Source organism: Dioscorea cayenensis, chromosome 20 (genome assembly GCF_009730915.1).
Source record: "Dioscorea cayenensis subsp. rotundata cultivar TDr96_F1 chromosome 20, TDr96_F1_v2_PseudoChromosome.rev07_lg8_w22 25.fasta, whole genome shotgun sequence".
In the NCBI taxonomy this organism is placed as follows: domain Eukaryota; kingdom Viridiplantae; phylum Streptophyta; class Magnoliopsida; order Dioscoreales; family Dioscoreaceae; genus Dioscorea; species Dioscorea cayenensis.
In genome coordinates, this window is record NC_052490.1 from 10,796,146 (window position 1) to 10,807,385 (window position 11,240).

Below are 11,240 nucleotides of genomic sequence, written 5' to 3' on the forward strand. Positions count from 1 at the left end.
GTTATTGGGAAAGATTTCGTCGGCATCGATCTGGCGAGATGTATCCTAGGCCGGACAAAGGATCCCTTGTGACGAGTAGGAGACTCTCCACAAGACCATCAACATGACCATCGAGGGGGTTTCTTTATGGATTCATTGCTTTTACATTCGATTTCTTTGATTGTACTTAGCTCCATGGAGAGCTAAACCCCTACTGGGTACTTTTGTGATTGTGAACCCTAGGATGTATTCGTTTCTTTGAACTTCTTTATTATGCTTTCATTAAATTGATGTTTATTATGAGTTCCAACCTTGAATGCTTTATGAACATTTCCCCTAGAGTGACACTAGGGTTGAGAGTTGTTGATGGTAACCTTGTGAGTGAGTGACACACCACGAGCGTTAGACAAAAAAAGCTAGGTTGGAGAGGGTTGAGAGGGTGAGTCGAGAGGTGCAGGGGCGTCCCCTTTCCCTCCGGCGTGATAGATTCTACCTCCGTTCCTCGAGTTCTTTGCGGCCATAATAGAGTGAATGGTCTAATGGATGAATCTCCGCTGGGGCTTAGTTGCTGCGGCAAATCGAGGTGAAGCGTTGAGGGGATCTTAGTATCTAGGGCTTAATAGTGGTTAGGGACCTTCCGGCTGGACCAAAGGGTTAGGTCTATAATTAGGAAGAGATTTATCAACTGGAATCCCTAGAGCTCATTGCAACTTTATTCGAGTGCGAGGATGAGAGGTTATTTAATCTCTCAACCGGGACATGAATAGAGTTAGGCATAGTTGACCTTAGAGTTGGAACTATGTATGTGAGGATTTCCATGACTCACCATTGCATTGATTAGGAAGCATAATAGAGAGTTCTTGCACTTGAAGCGATTATCCTAGGTGAAGCATCATCCGAGTACCCCATCTTTTATCGATTGCCTTACCTCCTCCTTAGTTTTGCTCTCTTACTTGTTGCTTTTTAATTGTTGAGAATTGAATCATTATCACACTTATCATTGTTGATATTCCACATAGCTAAGAATCGAATTAAGTGTCTTTACTCCCTAATCCCTATGGATTCGATACCCGCTCACCCGGGATTATTACTTCGACAAACCCGTGCACTTGCGGGATATACGCAAGGGGATCTTGTCAGATTGCCTTGGCTTCTCATTGCATTACCTATAAAATCGACTTGTTCTACTGAGGATGTACCACCAATAGAAATCGGGCAATCGGGCGAAGCATGTCCTCCCCCATACCCAGTGCAACTGGTGAAGGCCGCCACTCTAGGAGAATTTAGAGTATCTAACTTCTTGCTCGGTGACTCAACTTGGGCGGCCAATGAAGTAACTGCATCGATCTTATGAAGTCTGGCTACTTTTTTTCTATCTCTTGTGTTCCACTGATAATTGTTTATGGCCATTTCTTCAATGAGATGTCAGGCTTCTTCAGGGCTCTTGCTTCCTAAAGTACCTACTACTGCAGCATCAAGCAACTAACTTGTGCTTGGGTTCAACCCATTATAGAATGTCTGAATGATCGTCAACTCGGGGAATTCATGTTGAGGACATTTCCATAGGAGCTCGTTGAACAAATCCCACGTCTCAAAAAGAGACTCTGATTCTTTTTGCACAAAAGTTGATATTTTATTCCTAAGCTTCAAGGATTCTCCGGGAGTGAAATATCGGCTAAGAATAGCATTTACCATTTCCTCCCTAGTAGTGATCGATGCTCTAGTTAATGAATGTAGGCGTTGCTTTGCTCTTCCTTTCAAGCAAAATGGGAAGGCTCTCAACTTGATAGCATCATCCATAACACTATTAATCTTGAGCATGTCGTACACTTCCAAGAAGTTATCAATGTGATTGTTTGAATCCACATCGACCAAACCATTAAACTATGCCGACTGCTGTAACATCTGGATGAAGCCTAGCTTGAGCTTAAAATTCTGAGCCATGATCGGTGGCTGCACAATACTAGACTGTGTGCCTAAAACTGCATGTCACGTATAATCTGAGAGTGTCCTCTACTGCTCATTCTGTTCTGCCACACTATCTGACCCTGCACCTTCTACCTCAGCTTTATTTGACTGTTATTCCACAGGTTTTTTTCCCCTTCTACGAAGTGTTCATTCATGTTCAGAATCCCCTTCAACCAACGTCCAAGGATTCCCTCAGGTCATAACCTAGAGCTATAAGCAAAGAAAGAAAAACAAATCAAAATGATGGAAGAATAAGAAAGTGTGAAGTATAATCGGTGATGATTGGCTAAAATAGCAAAGTGCAAAGTGTTTCCAAAATACCTATTCCCCGGCAACAGCACAAAAAACTTGGCAAACGCCATTTGCGTGTGTACGGCAAGTACATGGGTTTGTTGAATTAATAATACCATGGTGTGTGGGTAGTCGTATCTATAGGGAATAGTGATCAGAAATACAAGGATTGATATTTAACTATAGTGAAGATGGATCAATAGTGGTGAGAACAATATCAATATGAAAAGAAATAAAAAGAACAAGAAAGGGAGACGCTATAAAAAATGAGAGGAAAGGCAATCGATAGAAAGTGGGGCACCCAAACATTGCTCCCCCTAGGACTATTGCTTCAAGTGCAAAACCAACTATTATGTCTCCTAACTGATGCTTAATGAGTTGTGGAAATCCTAAAATACACGGTCCCAAACATAAGGTCAATCGTGATTAACCCTACACTGTGGTCGGGCGTTGAAATCACTCAATCTCAACACCTAACATTGTGTAAAGTTGCTTAAAGCTCTAGGGACTCCAAGTGATAAACCCTATTCCCTAACATAGATCTAACCCTTTGGCCCAGGTGAAAGACCACTAATCATAATTAAGCCCTAGATACTAAGGATCACTTCAATGCTTCACTCTGTTGCTTGCACAACTAAGCCTCAATGGAGTTCGTCTCTTAGCACTTCACTCTATTGTGACCACAAAGAACTCTTGGAATATGGAGGTAGGATAAATTACACTGGAGGTGAAGGAGAACGTTTCGCTACCTCTCAACTCACCCACTCGACCCTCTCCAATCTTGCTTTGTCTAACCCTCATGGTGTGTCACTCACTCACAAGGATTACCAATATAGGTTCTCAATCCTAGTGTCATTCAAAGGGTATTCTCATTCAACAAACATTCAAGATTAGAACTCAATTAAACATATCAATTAAAGAAACAAAATAAATATGTCAAAGAAACAATATCATCCTAAGGTTTACAAGTCTAAGTACCCACTAGGGGTTTAGCTCTCCATGGAGAAAGATACAACCAATAATGAAATCGGAAGTAAAAACATGAAATCCATAAGTGAAACCACCTTGGTATTCATGCCGATGGTCTTGTGGACTGGCCGCGTCTTCTCCAAAGATTCCCTCATCAAGCCTAGGGCACTCACCAAATCAATGCCGATGAAAGCTCCCCCAATATCTCTTTTCTAAAGGAACACAGTGTTGAAAGCCTTAGAACCACTCCAAAAGCCTTGCTAAAGCCTCTCTAAACCCTAGCCATGAGTGACTCCAAAGATGGTGAAAATATGAGAAAAAAATAGGGCAAATGATCCTAAAAAGAGGCTGAAATCGCGACTTAAGTAGGGCTAGAATTGGGCATCCACACGTGTGTGTGGATTTTGCACACACCCATATGAATCTGCAGGAATTGATTATCTGTGACCTGTGAATAGTGACTACTACAGTACTTTACTACATTGATTACCTACAGTACCTGCTACTGTAATCCGCTAAAATACTCCTAAATCCCCATTTTTCATCGAGGCCACATGAATGGGCGCACATTCATGCGGTAGATCGCATTTTTTCTTCAACAAAATCACATTTGATGACAATCTTGCTAGCTTTGCACAAGTCAGAACACATGAGTGTGATTGCCTTTGTGGCCCTCCACTTTGCATGTCCACTCGAGCACAACGGAAGTTGGCACACACTCACGTGTCTTTGAGCACAACTTGTGCCTTCACATTTGTTCACTCTAAGATTTCATTAAAAATGTGCATTTACGATCCACTTTGGCTTTTTTTTCTTCCATACTTGTCTCAAGAACCCTATATACGCAAAACTAACACAAATACACATGTATGAACGATAAAATCTGGGAAAAGTAATGCTCATTATAAGAAAAGCATACTTCGTATTAATAATACACAAGCACTTAGCAGAAACTCAGGTTTGATGTTTAAGCAACTAGTTTAGTTTGTTTCTTGTTTTAATTTTTTTTTGAAAAAAAAAATTACAAGAAATTTAAAAAATTAAAATAGTTATGTTTGTGCATTGGGGGTGGAAAGAGCTACCACCTATGAAGTATGAAGCTACTATCATAAGTCTGATAGAAGTTATGCCCTAATGAGAGAAAGAGCTATCTTATGGAATGAGTGAAAGCATTTGGGTTTTGATTCAAACTGCAAAATATGAGACATTCTGAAAGATAAGATTGCATTTGGGTTTTGATTAAAAAATGAAAAATAGGAGACATTGCAAAAACAAAACATTAGCGTAGGGTTTTGATTCAAAAATAGAAAACATAAACTAAGGATTTTGTTTTTTGGTTGAAAAGTAAAAATTTGGAGACATTTTAAAAAGAAAACATAATATTACGGTTTTGACTCAAAAATAGAAGGTATTCTGAAAAGAAAACTGAGGATTAGGTTTTTGATTGAAAATAAAATATTGGGAGACACTTGGAAAAAAAATGTAGGATTAGTGTTTTGATTGAAAATAGGAGATATTCAGAAAATAAAACATAGGATTAATGTTTTGATTAAAAACTAGGAGGCATTCTAAAAGAAAACATAAAATTATGGTTTTGATAAAAAAAGTAGGAGACATTAAAAAAACATAATATTAGGTTTTTGATTGAAAAATTAGAGACATTCCTGAAAAAAAATTGGATTTGGGTTTTAATTTAAAAATGATGAATAGGAGATGTTCAGAAAAGAAAATATGGGATTAGGGTTTTGATTGAAAAACAGGAGATATTCCTAAACGATACCATAGGATTAGAATTTGATTCAAAGCCGATAAATAGGAGACCATTAGAAAAGAAAACATCGAATTAGTTTTTCTATTAGAAAATTGGAGGCATTGCGAAAAAACCATATGATTAAGGTTTTAATTCAAAAATAAAATGCGAGATATCATGATAATAAAACATAGGATAAGTGTTTTGATTCTAATGAGGAAAAATAGAGACATTCTAAAAATAGAAACACACACATTGGATTCGGGGCATTGATTGAAAAAAATAAAAAAATAGGAGAAATTCAAAAGAAAAATATGATTAGGGTTTTTGATTGAAAAAGTAGGAGATATTCGGACGAGAAGACATAGAATTAGGGTTTTCATTCACAAACACAAAAAAATAGAACACTTTCCAAAAATAAAATCATAGGGATTATGGTTTTGACTAAAAAAACAGAGACATTCGAAATAAACATAGGATTAGGATTTTTGATTTCAAAAGCTGAAAAAAATAGGAGACATTCAAAACAAAAAAAATGGGAAACATAAAAAAACCATAGCATTTGGGTTTTGTCTCAAACCTCAAAAAAATGGGAGACATTGCAGAAAAGAAAAACATAGGAATATGGTTTTGATAAAAAATAGATAACATTTTGTACAGAAAACTTAGGATAATGTTTTTTATTAAAAAATAGGATACATTCAAAAAGAAAAGCGTAGGGATTAGATTTTTGATAAAAAAAAAGGAGACTTTCCGGAAGGAATATATAGGATTAAGGTTTTAATTGAGAAATAGTAGACATTCCTAAAAGAAAAGACATAGGATTAGGGTTTTCGATTAAAAAAATAGGAGACATTTCCAAAAACCAAAAAAATAGTAGACATTTCTAAAAAGAAAACATAGGATTCTGGTTTTCAACATAAAACCAATAAATAAGAAACATTCTAAAAGGAAAACATAAGTTCAATATCTAAAACAGGAGTCATTCTGAAAAGCAAACCTAGCATTTGGGTTTTGATACAAAATCAAAAAATAGGAGACATTACAAAAACAAAACATAGTATTAGGATTTTCATTCAAAAATAGAAAACATTATGAAAAGAAAAAATAGGATTAATTTTTTGATTGAAAAGTGAAAATTAGGAGGCAATTTGAAAAGGAAACATAGGATTAGGGTTTTCATTAAAAAATTGGAAGCATTCCAAAAAAGAAACATACGATTAGGGGTTTGATTCAAAACAAAAAAAAAAAGATCACACTACGAAAAGAAAAATTAGGTCCAAAACCAAAAAATAGGTGACCTTCTGAAAGGGAAACATAGTATTTGGGTTTTGATTCAAAAACTTAAAATTGGAGACATTCCAAAAAGAAAATATACTATTAGGGTTTTTGGTTAAAAATAGAAGACATTCTAAAAGAAAACATAGAATTAAGATTTTTTATTGAAAAGCGAAAATTAGGAGACGATTACGAAAAAGAAAAAACATAAGATTAGGGTTTTGATTAAAAAATAGGATACATTCCAAAATAAAACATAGGATTTGGGTTTTTATTCAAAACCAAAAAAATAGAAGACATTCCTAAAAGAAAATATAAGATTAGGATTTTGGTTAAAATAGCAGACATTCCAAAATGAAAACACAGGAATTGGATTTTTTTTTTTGAAAAATAAGAGACATTGCGAAAAGGAAACATTAGATTAGGGTTTTGATTCGAAAATAATAAATAGGAGATATTCTGTAACAAAAACATCGGAGTAGTGTTTTGATTTAAAAAGAAGACATTCAAAAAAAGAAACCATAGGATTAGAATTTTTGATTCTAATGCGAAAAAAATAGGAGACATTCTGAAAATGAAAATATAGGATTATTCTTTGATTAAAAAATAGTAGATATTCCGAAAAGAAAACCAAATATTTGGGTTTTGATTCAAAGATAAGAGACATTCTTATAAAAAAACTATTTGATTACAATTTTTGATTCAAAAGCTACTAAATAGTGGACATTCGAAAAGAAAACATAGGATTAGGGTCTTAATTAGAAAATAGGAGGCATTACAAAAAAACATAGGATTAGGGTTTTTAATTCAAAAAAATATGAGACATTACGAAAAATAAAACATCACATTAGGGTTTTTGATTCTAATGCGGAAAGTATGAGACATTAGAAAGAAAACATATGATTAGGGTTTTGATTGAAAAGTAGGAGGCATTCCGAAAAGAAAACATAGAATTATTGTTTTAATTCAATAATACTGAGGCATTCTGAAAATAAAACATAGGTTTAGGTTTTTTTCAATCTAATGAGAAAAAGGGAGACATTCAAAAAAAGATAAAAATCGGATCGAGAGCTATGATTTAAAAAAATAGGAGACATTTCTAAAAAGAAAATATAGAATTAGGGATTTTTGATCCAAAAAAATATGAGACATTTTTAAAAAGTAGGATTAGGGTTGTGATTAAAAAATCAAAAAAACTAGGAGGCATTCTAAAAACAAAACATATTACTTGGGTTTTGATTAAAAAAAAGGAAACATTCCGAAAATAAAAACATAGGATAAGGATTTTGATTCAAAACCAAAAAAAGGAGACATACCAAAAAGAAAAGATCGGTTCAAAACTGAAAAATAGGAGACATTCTAAAAGCAAAACATAGGTTGAAAACTGAAAATGGGAGTCATTGTGAAAAGAAATTATAGCATTTAGGTTCTGATTCAAAACTGAAAAGTGGTAGCCATTCTGAAAAGAAAACATAGGATTAGAATTTTCATTCAAAAATAGATTAAATTCTGATAGGAATTTGTTTTTAATTGAACAACATAAAATTAGGCTAAATTCTGAAAAGAAAACATAGGATTAGTGTTTTGATTAAAAAAATAGGAGACATTCAGAAAAGAAAACATAGGTTTAAATCCAAAAATGGGAGACATTTCATCAAGAAAACATAGCATTTGTGTTTTGATTCAAAACCTAAAAATTGGAGACATTCCGATAAGAAACACATACTAGTACGTTTTTTATACAAAAATAGATGACACTTCATAAAGAAAACTTATGATTATGTTTTTTTTTGAAAAGCAAAAATTAGAAGACATCCTAAAAAGAAAATATAAGATTCGGCTTTTCATAAAAAATAGGAGACATTAAAAAAAACATTAGATTAGGGTTTTTTTATTCAAAAACCTAAAAAAATAGGAGACATTCAAAAAAAGAAAACATAGGATGAAGGTTTTTGATTAAAAAAATAGGAGACATTTTTAAAAAAAGAAAACATGGGATTAGTATTTTTGATTGAAAAAAATAGGAGACATTGTGAAAAAACACATAAGATTAGGGATTTGATTCAAAAATGATAAATAGGAGGTATTCCAAAAAAAAACATATGATTCAAAAATACTAACCCTATGTGAGATTAGGGTTTTGATTAAAAAATTGGAGGAATTTCTAAAGGAAACCATAGGATTAGAATTTTGATTCAAAGCTGATAAATAGGAGATATTTCAAAAATAAAAACGTAGGATTAGGGTTGTAATTAGAAAATATTAGGCATAACCATAGGATTAGGGTTTTCATTCAAAAATATGAGACATTCTTAAAATAAAACATAGATTTAGGGTTTTGATTCTAATGCGGAAAAATAGGAGACATTCAGAAAAGAAAAAAAAACATAGGATTAGTGCTTGGATTCAAAAATAGTAGACATTACGGAAAGAAACATAGGATTATGGTTTTAATGAAAAAACAGTAGACATTCCAAAATGAAAATATAGAACTAGGGTTTTAATTAAATAGTAGGAGACTTTCCGAAAGAAAGACATTGGATTATGGTTTTGATTAAAAAATCAAAAAATAGAAGACAATCAGAAAAAAAAACATTGATTAGGGTTTTAATGGAAAAATAGGAGACATTCAAAACATAAAACATAGGATTACGGTTTTTATTCGAATGGGAAATATAGGAGACATTCTAAAAAAAGAAAACATTGGATTAAGGCCTTGATTCAAAACTAGTACACATTCCGAAAAGATAACATAGAATTTTGGTTTTGATCCAAAAATAGGAGACATTCCTTAAAAAAAACATTGAATTAGGGTTTTTTTGAAAATTTACAAATAGTACACATCCCAAAATAGAAAAACATAAGAATAGACTTTTGATTGAAAAATAGGTGAGTTTCAGGAATGAAGACATATGGTTTCGGTTTTGATTCAAAACTAAAAAACAGAACATGTTCCAAAAAGAAAACATAGGCTTAGTGTTTTCATTCAAAAAATTGAAACATTCCTAAAACAAAATATAGGATTAGGATTTTGATTCAAAATAAAAAACTAATAGACATTCCGAAAGAAATATTCTTCAAAATGAAAAATAGGAGACATTCACATAGAAATACGGTTTTGATAAAAAAATAGAAGACTTCTAAAAACAAACCTTAGGATTATGTCTTTTATTGAAAAGTGAAAATTACGAGATATTCCGAAAAGAAAAACATTTGATTAGGGTTTTGATTAAAAAATTTGAGTCATTACATAAAGAAAAAACATATGATTAGGCTTTTGATAAAAAAATTGGATACATTCCAAAAAAAAACATAGAATCATGATTATGATTTAAAAATAAGAGACATTAGGAATGGAAAACATAGAATTAGAGTTTTGATTCAATACCAAAAAATAGGACACATTCTGAAAAGAAAACATATTATTAGGGTTTTGATTGAAAAGTAGGAGACATTCTGAAATAATAAAATAGAATTGGGATTTTAATTATAAAATAGGTGACATTGTAAGAGAAAACATATGATTATAGTTTTGATTCAAAAATAGAAGAAATTCAGAAAAAAAAACGTAGGAATAGGACTTTTATTGAAACCATTAAATAGGAGACATTCCAAAAAAAATAAAAATACATGATTTGGGTTTGATTAAAAAATATGAGACATTGAGAAAAGAAAACTAGGATTACAATTTTGATTCAAGACCAATAAATGGGAGACATTCTTAAGATAAAACATACTATTAGTGGTTTGAGTAAAAAATAGGAGACATTCCAAAAAGAAAACATAGGATTATGATTTTGATTAAAAAAAGGAGCCATTCCCAAAAAAAAAATTACAGTATTAGGTTTTTGACTAAAAAATTAAAGGCATTCCAAAAAAAATATATAGGTGTAGGAACTTTGTTTGGAAAATGAAAAGTAGGATGCATTAACAAAAAAAAAATCATAGGATTAGGGTTTTGATTCAAAACTGAAAAGTAGGACACATTCCAAAAAAAAAATTATTGGATTAGGGTTTTGATTGTAAAATCTTAGACATTCTAAAAAAGACATAGGATTTGTTTATTCAAAAATAGGAGATATTCCATAAATAATAGACGGGATTAGGGTATTAATTATAATGCAAAAAATAGAGACATTCTGAAAAGAAAATATCAGATTAGAGCTTTGATTCAAAATAGGAGACATTCCAAAAAGAAAACATAGGACTAGGGTTTTGGTTCAAAAAAAAAAAGGTGATATTCTGAAAAAAAAAATATAGGATGAGCTTTTTGATTCAAAACTAGTAGACATTCCTAAAGGAATACATAGGTTTAGTGATACACTCTCTGCAAGTGCATGGATCGTTACAAGTAATACAGTGGTAACCTGTGAGGGATAGAGTCGTCAAAACACAAAGACTGGACTTCCAATACTAATTACTCTTCCAATGTCTACCAAATCGCAGAGTTGGTTGAAGAATTACAAAAGATGGCAAAGGAAACAAAGATAAAAGTGGAATCAATGGGTAGACTAGCATCGATTTTTTAGTAACAAGAGAACAATGCTCCGGGACGATTCCCATGTGTTCGAGATAATGACTTGAATCTAATTCCTACCACGGTAGATTCTAATATCCTTGTGAGTGCTCAAAAGCTACGGGTTTCATACACAACAAGTTTTGCAACTACACAAGGTAATTGCAACTACGACAATCCACACATGTCAAGTTTTATGCTAATCAAGAACATCATATTACGCAAACACATGAAAAATTCAAGAATGCATTAAAACTCCATAGGTAAAAGAAAGAAATTATTCAAAGTATCAATAATCAACATAGTCCAACTTCTCGGGGCATCGTGAAACAATTAGCCCCTCATAATTTGATACAAATGAGAAGAACAAAAGAAAGAACTAAGGGAAGAAATCATGATCTCCCTCTTACCAATTCTCCTCTCAAATGTGTTTTAGAGCTTCATGGTTGAGCTCGCTCCACTTCCTTTGAGCCTCCAACTCGACCTTGG

The 11,240-nt window shown here is 32.7% G+C and overlaps 1 non-coding gene across 1 annotated transcript; it reads left to right on the forward strand.

The window, feature by feature from the left end:
* The first annotated feature begins 1,519 nt into the window (after positions 1 to 1,519).
* Positions 1,520 to 1,626, forward strand: LOC120252236. The gene has a single exon (XR_005533781.1). It is a non-coding gene; the product is annotated as a small nucleolar RNA R71 (small nucleolar RNA).
* The last annotated feature ends 9,614 nt before the right edge of the window (positions 1,627 to 11,240 follow it).